This window comes from Bufo gargarizans, chromosome 1 (genome assembly GCF_014858855.1).
Source record: "Bufo gargarizans isolate SCDJY-AF-19 chromosome 1, ASM1485885v1, whole genome shotgun sequence".
NCBI lineage: Eukaryota > Metazoa > Chordata > Amphibia > Anura > Bufonidae > Bufo > Bufo gargarizans.
Window position 1 is genome coordinate 508,024,652 of NC_058080.1, and position 13,819 is coordinate 508,038,470.

Below are 13,819 nucleotides of genomic sequence, written 5' to 3' on the forward strand. Positions count from 1 at the left end.
ACCATGCAGGTATGAGGGCCAAGACCTGACGTGTTATGTAGGAAGCTCATGATTACGCACTCAGCCGTGGACACAAACGGAAAAGAGATGTCCATATGTTACAATAACTTGGTACAAATGTGAAGAATCCTGCCCCATTGTACTTGTCATAAGAAGGAAGCGTCTGGGTGAAGGACCACTTCTTTATGTATTGGTGTTCAGCCCTGTTTAAAGTGCTCACATACCTGACATGTTTTGCATGTTTTAGTTATGGCGGTGATCCTTTGTTCACGAGGACTGCTCTCCTGGAAAGAAAAAAAACACTTCAGCTTTTACTTTTCTCCCTGGGATGACGAACTATGGTGAAATGGTAATGTCACATATAAACAGGGATGGAGCAAATTACTGTAGACTGTCGGAGCTAGGCAGACCGGTCTGGGCCTTTTTTTTTTTTTTTTTTTTTTTTTTATGGCTTTGTATATACAACATTAGAAACCATCTCTAAAAATTGGAAGGAAACTTGTATCGTTGACTACTTGGCTCCTGGGGTTTGTCCAGCCCTATGTCAGACGGGACTACACACCATATGGTGTCCCTCTCTCCCACCTCAGTACGGCTGGAAGAAGCAGTGGGCGACGCATGCGCCAGGATCTGAGATGGAGGCTGATATCCAGCGCTAGACGCCATGTTCAGCTTGGGTGGAAAACGGCAGTATCTTGTGGATGCATGATTTGTGAACCGCAAAACAGATCTGTGAACATTGGACCTTATGTATATAATGAATTGTTATTCTGATTCTGTTGCCTGTGGGTATTTTTGACCCGAGGGGCATTGTCGGTTTGGTATTGTGTTGTGGTCCCATGTACACCAGTTGGCTTCTATTACACATACCTGGAATGTACTTTATTTTAATGTGACATAATTAGTGACATCATTATTAAACATTGGGCAGTACAGTCACTTACTGAGTTATGTACCTGGCTGTAGTTCATTTAAGGAGTTCAATATGGAAGGCTTATCCTTGGGATAGGTCAGTGATGTTTGATCAGTGTGAGTCCAACTTTCAGCACCTCCGCCGATCAGCTTCTTGAAGAGGCCATATCGCTCCGGTGACCATTACATTCTCATCCTAGGCTGGTGACATCACGTTCATTGGTCACATGGCCCTATCTGCATTAAAGTGAATGGCCAGGGCTGCAATACCAAGCACAGCCACTATATAATGTCGGCGCTGTGATTAGTAATCTCATTGGTTCGCTCAGGCCTGATTAGCTGAGACAGCTGATCCATATGGAACTCCCAGAGAACCTTTTTAAATTTCCGGAATGGCTGCAAAAAAAAAAAGTACGGATGGATAGAAATGCATGGGTTTTGAGCTGTCCACAAGAAATGCGCATAGCACACAAGAAAATGATGGTAGTGTGCATTACAGGGCATCATATAGATGACCTAAAAATAAAGAGACAGTCTGCATTAAAAGACGAAGTGTTGCCACTCCTAACATGCCTTTTTTACCAAACCGTTTTATTCCCCATGCAATAACTTTTCTGGAGCATATTTCATATGACTTTTTTTTTATTTTATTTTATTGTTTAGTTCCTCTGTTATTGGTACTAGAAGTTTACTAATCAGACAATTGTCCCCTATCCACGGAGCAGGGGACAAGTGGCTGATCAGTGGGGTCCAAACCTTGTGGCGTCTGCTGATTTTGAGAACGGGGCCCTGTGTTACCCCGTTTGAATGGAGAAGTGGACACACTTGAGCGCTGCTGTTCCATTCAGTACTGTGGGGCTGCAGCAGAAAGCTGGACACTTGTACTTGGCTATCTCTGGCAGTCCCATAGAGTGTGCATGCATGTGCGTCTCTAGCTCCATTCAAAAGGCGGACATTGTTCTCATGATTGGCGAGGGCCCCAATGACAGAGGTATATGAAGGTGCCCCAGAATTATTACTATAAAACGGACATGTCAGGAGAGGTGACAAGTCCTCTAAAATTGCATTTTGGCACATAACCAGGGCAGACGTTTATCCATTTCTGTTGAATAAATGCAAGCAGAGCTCTTGGGGACGGTGAGAAATTAATATCGAAAATATATTGGAATATTGCATAACTTTTCATTCCACATTAGTTGCTGAAACCATGACACCCTTTTAAATTGCACATTGGCTATTGACCTTTATTAACAAGAAGCAGAAGGACCCGGGTATATTAATCTATTTTACTTAATTTGTGTGTGTGTCGTTAAAAGATATCAACACTATCCACTATAACAGTGACATCTACAGCACCCTCCCCCCACGGTGCCCAGCCTTCTTAAAATGGGACCTATGATCTATACCAGTGTATTACTGTACTGTGCCGGCAGCAGGGAGCGCACGGCGTCATAGCAACCAGTGACGCCGTGCGCTCCTGCTCTCAGGAGGGATCCAGGCCGCGGTTCCACGGCCGTGTGCATGGGGCCTAACTTTGACCTTTTACAGCAGCAGTTCACCCCTTTAACAGTAAGTTTCATAGCACCACACTCCCTTGACAGTGACCTCCTCAGGGGCCCACCCCTTTAACAGTGACTGCCCCTTCAATAGTGGCCCCTGCCCCTTTAACAGTGTCATCCCCACATGTCTGGGTTGTTATGGAAACCTGGAGTAAAACTGTGTGTATGTGGAGACTAAGGACCTGCAAGCTTCTATAATGCTGATAAGGGACATGTGACCGTGTGTATGGCAGTTTGGATATGAAGAGAGAGACTTGCAGGCTTCTATTGGCTAATGTAGGTCATGTGATGTGCCATATTTGCATTTATTTGGGAATATCTCATGAACAGTACGTCCTTGAGAGCCGAGACCCCACAAGATTTATTTCCAGGTAGCAAGGGATGTGTATACCAAGTTTCGTTGAAATCGATGGTTGCGGTTTTTGAGTGAAAAACACATATTTTATATATATATATATATATATATATATATATATATATATATATATATTTATTAGTGTGTGTGTGTGTGTGTGTGTGTGTATCTCGTCCTTCTTCTTTATAAATATAGATGAACATTTAGTGGAAATCAGACAGGAAACAACTCTCTCCAAGGCCTGGTGCTGTTTTTGGGTTTACCTGAATGTCCACAACCCTAAACGCTTTCTGAAATTGCCGAGCCTTGTGAGTCACGGAGCTGTTTCTGGGTTAAGGAGGCATTGTTGATGCAACACCTCAGTCATGTGCAGGGCCGGTGGATGAGACAGTAGGGCGTTCATTTGTTTCACTGACTAATGCGTGAGATGCAGAAATCGCTGCTCCAACTTCCTCTGGATGAGTTACTTTCCTTCCTAAGGTCACGGCTGTTGGAGAAGGGGCAGTCATCCCCCATTCCATTCATTGCATAGCCAGAAAAGGAAGTGCCTGATAAATCTGAGCAACGTGTCTGTTATCAGATCCACAGCAGTCATCCTTCATATAGAGTATGTATACTGTGTATATATAAGCACAACCCAAATTCCCCAAAAAGTTGGGACGCTGTGTACAATGTAAAGAAACAGAATGCAATAATTAGCAAAAAATGTACTCGTTTAGCTCTTGATGGCAGCAACGCATTTCAAAACAGTTGGGACAAGAACAACAGAAGAAAAATAAGTAGTACTAATAAATAAATAAGAAAACTGCTGGAGGAGCAAATTACAACTTGACTGGTGAGCACATGAGAAATGCAGAGGGTCATCAATCTGTTAAAAACTGTTCCAGAAAATTGTGGAACAATTTCAGATAAATGTTCCTCAACGTAAAGTTGCAAAGACTGAATATCCAACCATCTACAGTACATGATATCAAAAGATTCAGAGAATCTGGATAAATCCATGTGTGCAAGGGACAAAGCAGACGGTTAATATTGGATGCTTGTGATCTACAGGCGGCACTGCGTTACAGGCACGCATGATTCTGTACTGGAAATCACTAGTGGGCTCAGGATCAGGAACCCTTCCAGAAATCATTGTCTATCAACACAGTTCGCTGTGCTATCCACAAATGCAAGTTAAAGCTGTATTGTCAAAAAAAGAAAAATGTGGGGGGCACTCACTTAGGATTGAGTGCCCCCCACAATTTTCTTTTATATACATACAGGTGTGGGTGAGCCAGAGGGGTGTGCACCTTTGTCCATCTCTGCATTGGTGGGTGAGCCGCTTACAGTTCTTTTCTAAAGCTGTATCATGCAAACAAAGAAGCCCTATGTCAACTCTTTCCAGAAATGCCATCTTCCTCTCTGGGGCAAATCTCCTTTAAAATGAACTGAAGCAAAACAGAAAACTCTTCTGTCATCTGATGAAATAAAATTTTGAAAACGTTTTGTTTTTGAAAACTACAGACAACGTGTTCTGTGGACTCCAGAGGAGAGGGACCATCCAGTTGTTACAGTTCAAAAGCCTTCATCTCTGATGGTATGGGGTTACATTAGTGCCTATGGTGTGGGCATCTTACACATCTGGAAAGCCACTTTCTGAACAGTATATAGAGGTTTTACATATGCTCCCATCCAGACAACATCTTTTATGGAAGGCCTAGCATGCATATTTCAGCCAGATGATGATACACCACATACTGCATCCATCACACCAGCATGGCTTCACAGAAGAAGAGTCCGGGTGCTGCACCGGCCTGCAGTCCAGACCTTTCACCAACAGAAAACATTTGGCGGATCATGAAACTAAAAATCCAGAAAAGAGCAGCAAGAATCCTACATCAGACAAGAATGGGACAATCTTCCTCTCCCAAAACTCCAGCAGTTGGTCTCCACACTTCAGACATTTGCACATTAATGGACATAGCCCTGTCTCAACTTTTTTGAGATGTTTTACTGCCATAAAGTTCAAAATTAGTTCTCTTTTTTTTTTTTTTTTTTTTTTTTTCATGAAATGGTAAAATGTCTCACTTTCAATATGTGTTATATAATCTATTGTGAATAACATATGGGTCTATTAGATTTACAAATCATTACATTGTTTTATTTACATTTTATACAACGTCCCAACTTTTTTGAAATTGGGTTGTGTGTGTGTGTGTATCCTATCAATATATCTGTACGTACAATGGTAGACATTCACAGCAAAATGCACAAACATACATGTGGCAGAATTTAGGCTACTTTCACACTTGCAGTAGCAGAGTCCGGCAGGATGTTCCGGCAGGGGAACAGCCTGCCGCATCCGTGCTAACGCTAGCCCACTGTGCCGCTGGAAGTCCGCTGTAGTTTTTGTCCGGCCGCCTCTCTGCATGTTTGCCGTGCTGCGTCTGGACCACTGGCCCACCCTCATCATAGTAAATGGGGCCGGAGCGGACCTTCTGTGGGCTAGCGTAAGCACGGATCTGGCAGGCTGTTACCCCACTGGAATAGCCTGCTACCACAAGTGTGAAAGTAGCCTTACACATATATGGATATCCTGCTCTTAAGTCAGTCAGAAACTAGACACCAGTAGTTCCTATCACACATAGGAAACGTGCAATGCACGCACCAAGACATTTTAGTGGCTGCCTCAGTTCAACAAATGGCATTTATCATGTAGAGAAAGTTAATACACTTACTAATGTATTCTGATTCTCCATATTGCCTCTTCCATCACATTATACACCGCACATATCCATGGTTTTGACCACTCTGCAATCCAGCAGTGGTGGCCGTGCACACTCTAGGTAAAGGTGTTGGCCTATGCGCACTTCCAGCCTTTCCCAATAGTGTGTAAGCACAGCCACCGCTGCTGGATTGTAGGGTGGTCATAACCACGGACACATGCTGTGTATAATGTGATGGAAAGGAGGCAATATGGACAATAACAAATATATTAGCAATTGCCTTGTATTAACTTTCTCTACATGATAAATTACATTTAATGAAGGGAGACAACCCCTTTAAGCATAAATGTCTGGCATGAAATTGATCAAATCTTAACCTCCTCAGATTGCACGTATTCTACAGTATATTTAAAAGGGTTGTCCTACCATAAGGACCTATTGCCTATCTTCAGGATAGGTGATAAATATCAGATTGCTGGGGTCTGACTGCTGGAACACCCACTGATCATAAGAAAAGGGTCCTGAGACATTCAATTACATTACCACCAATCTATGTACACAAGGGTCTTAAAGGGGCTGTCTCACTTCAGTAAGTGGCATTTATCGTGTAGAGAAAGTTAATACAAGCCACTTACTAATATACTGTTATTATTCATATTGCTTTGCTGGCTGGATTCATATTTCCATCACATTATACACTGCTCGTTTCCATGGTTACAGACCAGTGGTGATTACACTTGCACACTATAGGCAAAAGCGTCAGCCTCTCTGGTGGCCGGGACCATGGTACATTGTAAAGAAAACCGCAGCACTCTCCAGCCTTGAATTTCCAGAGGTTTATTCACCAGCAAAAATGTGACATTTTGACCTGTGTGGTCTTTTTTCAAGCAACTGACAATGTGAGCAGAACCAGATACATATACCCTCTTAGATAGGTCACATGACCATGGGAGCGTACATAGGCTAGTTCTTTATCCTATAGTGTGCAAGCACGACCACCACTGATGGATTGCAGGGTGGTCGTAATCATGGAAACGAGCAGTGTACAGTCGTGGCCAAAAGTTTTGAAAATTTCATAAATATTGGAAAATTTGCTGCTTAAGTTTTTATAATAGCAATTTGCATATATTCCAGAATGTTATGAAGAGTGATCAGATGAATTGCATAGTCCTTCTTTGCCATGAAAATTAACTTAATCCCCAAAAAACCTTTCCACTGCATTTCATTGCTGTCATTAAAGGACCTGCTGAGATCATTTCAGTAATCGTCTTGTTAACTCAGGTAAGAATGTTGACGAGCACAAGGCTGGAGATCATTATGTCAGGCTGATTGGGTTAAAATGGCAGACTTGACCTGTTAAAAGGAGGGTGATGCTTGAAATCATTGTTCTTCCATTGTTAACCATGGTGACCTGCAAAGAAACACGTTGCATAAAAATGGCTTCACAGGCAAGGATATTGTGGCTACTAAGATTGCACCTCAATCAGCAATTTATAGGCTCATCAAGAACTTCAAGGAAAGAGGTTCAATTCTTGTTAAGAAGGCTTCAGGGCGTCCAAGAAAGTCCAGCAAGTGCCAGGATCGTCTCCTAAAGAGGATTCAGCTGCGGGATCAGAGTGCCACCAGTGCAGAGCTCGCTCAGGAATGGCAGCAGGCAGGTGTGAGCGCATCTGCACGCACAGTGAGGCGAAGACTTTTGGAAGATGGCCTGGTGTCAAGAAGGGCAGCAAAGAAGCCACTTCTCTACCAAAAAAACATCAGGGACAGAGTGATCTTCTGCAGAAAATATGGTGAATGGACTGCTGAGGACTGGGGCAAAGTCATATTCTCCGATGAAGCCTCTTTCCGATTGGGGCACCAGGAAAAAGGCTTGTCCGGAGAAGAAAAGGTGAGCGCTACCATCAGTCCTGTGTCATGCCAACAGTAAAGCATCCTGAGACCCTTCATGTGTGGGGTTGCTTCTCATCCAAGGGAGTGGGCTCACTCACAATTTTGCCCAAAAACACAGCCATGAATAATGGTACCAAAACACCCTCCAACAGCAACTTCTTCCAACAACAGTTTGGTAAAGAACCATGCATTTTCCAGCACGATGGGGCACCGTGCCATAAGGCAAAAGTGATAACTAAGTGGCTCGGGGACCAAAACGTTGACATTTTGGGTCCATAGCCTGGAAACTCCCCAGATCTTAATCCCATTGAGAACTTGTGGTCAAGAGTCGGGTGGATAAACAAAAACCCACTAATTCTGACAAACTCCAAGAAGTGATTATGAAAGAATGGGTTGCTATCAGTCAGGAATTGGCCCAGAAGTTGATTGAGAGCATGCCCAGTCGAATTGCAGAGGTCCTGAAAAAGAAGGGCCAACACTGCAAATACTTACTCTTTGCATGAATGTCATGTAATTGTCGATAAAAGCCTTTGATACGTATGAAGTGCGTGTAATTATATTTCACTACATCACAGAAACAACTGAAACAAAGATCCAAAAGCAGTTTAGCAGCAAACTTTGTGAAAACTAATATTTGTGTCATTCTCAAAACTTTTGGCCATGACTGTATAATGTCATGGGAAAATTAATCCAGCCAGCAAAGGAAGCAATATGGATAATAACAATATATTAATAAGTGGCTTGTATTAACTTTCTCTACATGATGATCAGACTCGCTGAAGTGAGACAACCCCTTTAAAACCATGTGTCATAGCTGCTTCTCCTTTTCACATTCCCTATCCTTAAAGGTTTTCTTTGGGTGTAAAAAATAAATAAAATTTAAAATAAAAAAATCCTAGCCCAAAATATTTGTCAAACTAAAATAGAAATGCTTGCCTGTTAGAGGGCCTGTGTCCACTTTTCTAGTTATCCTCTATCCACAGGATCAGGGATCACTAAGTGATCCGTGGGGGTCTGAACGTTGGAGCCCCCACTAATTCCCCTTTTTGACGGAGTGGCTGCCAGTATCTCTTTACATGGCAGCCGTGATGCCTGTAAATATACGGAATATCATCACTGCTGCCATGTAAACAATACGTGTCAATACTGAAGAATGTGACGCACTGTGTAGAATTTTTCCAGCATAAGTCCAACCCCCTTTACAGGTCACAACCTTTTAACAAAGCCCAAGCAAAGGTGCTAGAGGAGCAACGTGAACAAAGGGCAGAGACAGAGGGTCATAACTGAAACAGAGACGTTGGGGTCATCTGATTCAGGGTAAAAGAGGGGATCCTGGAGCAAGGGTAACTGGCGAAGAGGCAATATTAGTAGTGCATTTAGAGTGGGGGCATCTGGAGTTGGGGCACTTTATGGGGGTGAACCTAAAGTAACTAAAGACATTAGGGTCACCTGAGGCAGGGTAATAGTGGATCTTGGAGCAGCTGCAGTGATATTAGGGGGCAACTGGAGAAGATTCAATATTAGGGGTGCTTTTAGAGTGGGGGCATTTGGGGGGCATCTGTCACACACCTGAGAAATCAGCCCAGCACTGCAGAGGAGTCCTTCTGTCCAGCAGCCACAGTTTCCTGACAGCAGGGAGGGCAGAAGGATGGCCAGACATGTTCTCTCCTCCTTCAGTCAGCAGCCCCAGAAGTCTAGAACATACTTCGGGGCCTCCTGTACAATGTACAGCAGTAGGAGACTGCATCACTGCGATACTGCCACCTGGTTTGTTACAATAATTATCTCCTGAGAAAGGAGAAATAATTACTCCTCCATCTTATCTTGGGTGCCCACCGAGGAATTCCCCGCTGGGCCAGTCCGAGCCTGTATGTACCTATCCTTCATATAGTCTATATATCTTACACTCCTTCAGAATGACTCGTAGTTCTGGCAAAAACATGGGCGGGAGTTGGTTTTAATTGGCACGGATTCACATCTTGCTTGTAATTATGTGTTCTCAATGGCCTGCAATAATGATGCTAAATAATGGGATGAAATTAACCTCTTCAGCACTAGGGGTAGTCATTTCCTGTTCAGATTTCACCCCAATTACAATACATACAGCTGGAAAAAAATATGATTTTACTTTCCTATCAAAGGTAGCATGGAGACTTTCCTCTGTGGTGGACCTTTTTTGAAGAATTTAGTATGTATGATACATAATACATGTGTTATTGAATGTTCTGTGATGCTGAGCTTGTGATTACTGGCATTTCATGTTCAAGGGTATTTCTTAGGGCTCATGTACACGACCATTGCCTGTTTTGCGGTCCGCAAATGATGCATCTGCAAAACATAGGTACCAGCTATGTGCGTTCTGCATTTGTGGAACGGAACCGTGTTTGGCCCATAATAGAACAGTACTATCCTAATCTGTAATATGGACAAGAATAGGACATGTTCTATTTTTCTGCAGGGCTGCGGAACAGCAGTATGGATGCAGACAGTACTGTCCACATCTTTTGTGGCCCCATTGAAATGAATGGGTCCGCATCTGACCTCCAAAATCATGTAAATGGGCCTTAACTTGTATTTCATTCAATTATATCCCTGCTAGTTCTGGGCTTTGAAGTTAAGGAGGCGGTCCTATCAGTGATTGACAGCCTCCCCTCTGACTGTGTATACAGGGATAACTGTCAGTCACTGATGGGACCAACTCCTGGACTTCAAAGCCCAGACAGAGCAGGAATTTACAGGAAATACTGTAGAAGACCTTATGTTCAAGTCCACCTAAATAATTTGATGCAAACAGTACTGTAAAGGGGTTTTCCAGTATAGTCTTATTGATGGCTTATCCTCGGGATAGGCAATCAATATCTGATCTGATAACATCTCGACCGATGGACTGTTACCGCGTCGCTGTGGCATGGGTACTACACATCTCCATACATTGTGTAGTGGACGGAGGTGGTTATTGCCATGCTGCAGCCATACACTTCAGTAGCCAGCTCATCCACTACACAATGGACAGATCTTTGTAGTTCCTGCCCCTGTTTCCAGCAGTAGAGCTACTTGGGAACAGCTGATCGGCAGCATGTGGAAGCCCCACCGATCAAATATTGATGGCCAATCCTGAGATCATCAATATGAATGAGGAAAACCCCTTTATTAGAGCCCTTGGGCACAGCTACCTAAGTGGATCAGGGTGATTCTTGTTCTGTAGTTGTATCGAAGGACGTTTACACACATTGATGCCAACTACACGCTTGTGTGACTGCCAAGCCCCATGGTTATGTCATAAGTTGTGGCCGTTGCTCTCTTAGGGTACATTCATATATGCGTTTACAAATCTGGCAAATAATGCCGTGCACGGCCAGATCCCCTTTGATTAAAATGGGGTCTGGTGAAATGTCGGCGTTCGGCCAGACAAAAAGTTGCAGATGCAACATTTTTGTCTGGCCGAAACCTGTCATTTATGCTGGAAAGCAGCCAGATACCATTCTATTTAGTGGGGTCCGGCAGAGAACTGTGTTATGTGGCTAGGCTAGGACCGGGGAACTTCGGGAAGCTGTTCCTCTGCCAGAAATGCTTATGTGATCATAGCATTGTACATTGTATTTGTTCCCTTTGTTAGTCCACACCACACAACCTCTGTGCGCTGCATGCAAATACTAGACTGCGCAATCTGCCAGCGTGCTTGCTTTTCCCCTTTGTACAGTACTGTGGAAGTAAATTGGGGACATAGAAAGAGCACATTGGAAACAAAAAAGGTGGTGATTGATAAATGTAGAATGAGTGCACACTGGTTTTATAATCAACTTTTTCTAGAAATACAGTAAGGGCTTATTCACATGACTATATTGTTCGTCCATCCGCTTTTAAAAGGACAGCAGTGAGTGGGACTATTCACTTTTTTTTTTTTTTTTTTTTTTTTTTAACAGATTCACATACCCGATCTGAGAAACCCGCTGTAGGTCCTATTTTGGTCTATTTTTCTCATCAGAATAGCTAATCAAATTGCTATTGATGGGAGTGAGTAAAATATCCAGTGCACACCGAAACTATCCTTTTTCATTGATCCATTATTTATTTTTATTTTTCAGATGAAAAATCTAATTTGTGTGAATATGAATTTGATTCAGTTTTAAATGAGTGTTTATGAGCTTTCAGGAATACAGAGATAAGGGGTTAGGCTACTTTCACACCTTCGTTAGGGTGCGGATCCGTCTGTTATCTGCATTATAGGTGCGGATCCGTCTGTGCAAACGCTTGTATCCATTCAGAATGGATCTGTTTTGACTTACACTGAAAGTCAATGGGAGGTGGATCAGTTTTTCAATTGCACCATATTGTGTCAGTGAAAACGGATCCGTCCCCATTGACTTACATTGTAAGTCAGGACTGATCCGTTTGGCTCAGTTTCATCAGACGGACACAAATGCTGCAAGCAGTGTTTTGGTGTCAGCCTCCAGAGCGGAATGGAGGCTGAACGGAGGCAAACTGATGCATTCTGAGCGGATCCTTATCCATTTAGAAATCATTAGGGCCAAACTGATCCGTTTTGGCCACTTGTGAGAGCCCTGAAACGGATCTTGCAAGCGGACCCAAAAACGCCAGTGTGAAAGTAGCCTTACATATCCAGTTGTCAGGCAGCTTCTCCGATGGAATTCACTGTAAGGACAACAGTTTTTAATAAAGACCTATTGAGAAACTGGTTTTAGCACTAAATAAGATCTATAATAAAAATGCCCCACATTTTACTATGGCCTTTAAAAAACGCCCTTGTGCTGAATTTTTCCCCTTTTTTTTAATTTTTGTTTTATTTGCTTCCTAAATGCAAAATTAAGTAACTTTGTAAATGCCGTAGTTTTAATTAAATATTTCCTAACATTTTACTTCTGCAGAGTATGTATAATTCCTTCACCTAGCTGGTGGTGCTGCTGCATCTGACATAAATCCTTCAGAGCGCTGCAGACTGCTCTCTGTTCTTCCCACCCCCTTCCTGCATGCTGCATTATTATTTTTTTTGACCGTCAGAATCCTGGGAGTGGCCGGATCTCGGCTGGTTCCCATTATAGTCAATAGGGTCCGGCGGGCAGGTGGCACTTATCGGCTATGTCTGATCCAGAGAACTCTGATAGGCTGTTCTCTACCATGTGTCTCTAACTCTGGTGTGAAACTAGCCTGAGATCAGGTTGTAAACTCAATATCAAGGGGTCTGAAAATGAATGAATCAAAAAATTATAGGGTTTCCCTCATTCTGAACTTTCTGCTGTTTACAGTAGATATTCAGTCTAGCTAAGTGTGTCTTACTCCTAGGGACCTAGCACTTCGGTGTATTGTACTGACAACACGTTGATTTAAATGGAAACTGTTTAAAGGAAGTCTGTCAGCAGTTATGATCATGCTAAACTGCTGACTGCACTAGGTAGGGGATCGGGTAGCAGTATAAACATACATTTTTGTAGCTTTTATCAGGAGTAGTGTGAATATGATGTGGTATTCTGCTCCTTAAAGGGTTTTTCTGGGAATGATTTAAAATGGCTTGCCAGCAAATTATCCTAGTATGTAAGCAGGACTGGCCGGACTGTTTGCATCCACTTCCAGAGATTCCTAGGGGCATGAAGGGGCGGGGCCTCTCACTGCTCAACAATAGATGGTAATGATGGGATCCTGCCTATGATATGGCAACCAGTATGTAGTATGTGCAAGTGCTGGAGTATAGTTAGGTTCTATACCCCCCCCCCCCCCCCCCCCCCAAGCAAGTGGAGACAACCAGCCCTGTTCACATTTTAGGACCTGCTTTCTGGCAGCCATCTTAAACCATTCTCAGAGAACCTCTTTCAGCACACTGAAGGCAGAGGTCCACTGGTGGTCTCAGGGTTGGATGGTACAGCCATCACTCAGAGCATAGGAGAGCTCTTCACAGTAAAGTTGCACCTCCTCGGCACTTGAAGGAGCAGAATAAAAGTTTGCTTTACGATTATAAAAGTGCCACAAAGGTATGTTTGTACTGCCTACCTAGTGCTGTCAGCATTTCGGATGATCAAAACTGCTGACAGACGCCTGTTGTCCAAAGCGCATAACCCTTTTAATCTTGCAATTAGTTGAGGTGTTAATGCCATCAGGGGCCCCAAGTTACTCCTTGGGGTCCCTGATGGCAGCAGTCCTTTAGCCTGTGTTTTCTAGTAAACCTTGCCAACCACATGTGGGCTCAGCATGCATGTTGGTACTTGCATCCCTGGATCCGATGGAAGCTGTTATGGCACCGGACTGGGTTAAAAGCAGAGTGTGCCTGGCGTGCATGCTGTACCTGCGCTCCCTGCACTTTGTGTGGCTGTCATGGCCCATAACAGGTAGGAACCGGTGTTAGGGACCACTCATAGAGGCGACCTTGACGTGGTGAGTGGCTT

At 43.4% G+C, this 13,819-nt stretch overlaps 1 protein-coding gene across 1 annotated transcript in view; it reads left to right on the top strand.

The window, feature by feature from the left end:
* The window catches only part of TBC1D10A (TBC1 domain family member 10A), a 48,960-nt gene that overhangs the window by 11,944 nt on the left and 23,197 nt on the right, over window positions 1-13,819 (top strand). The gene's annotated exons all lie outside the window — the stretch shown is intronic.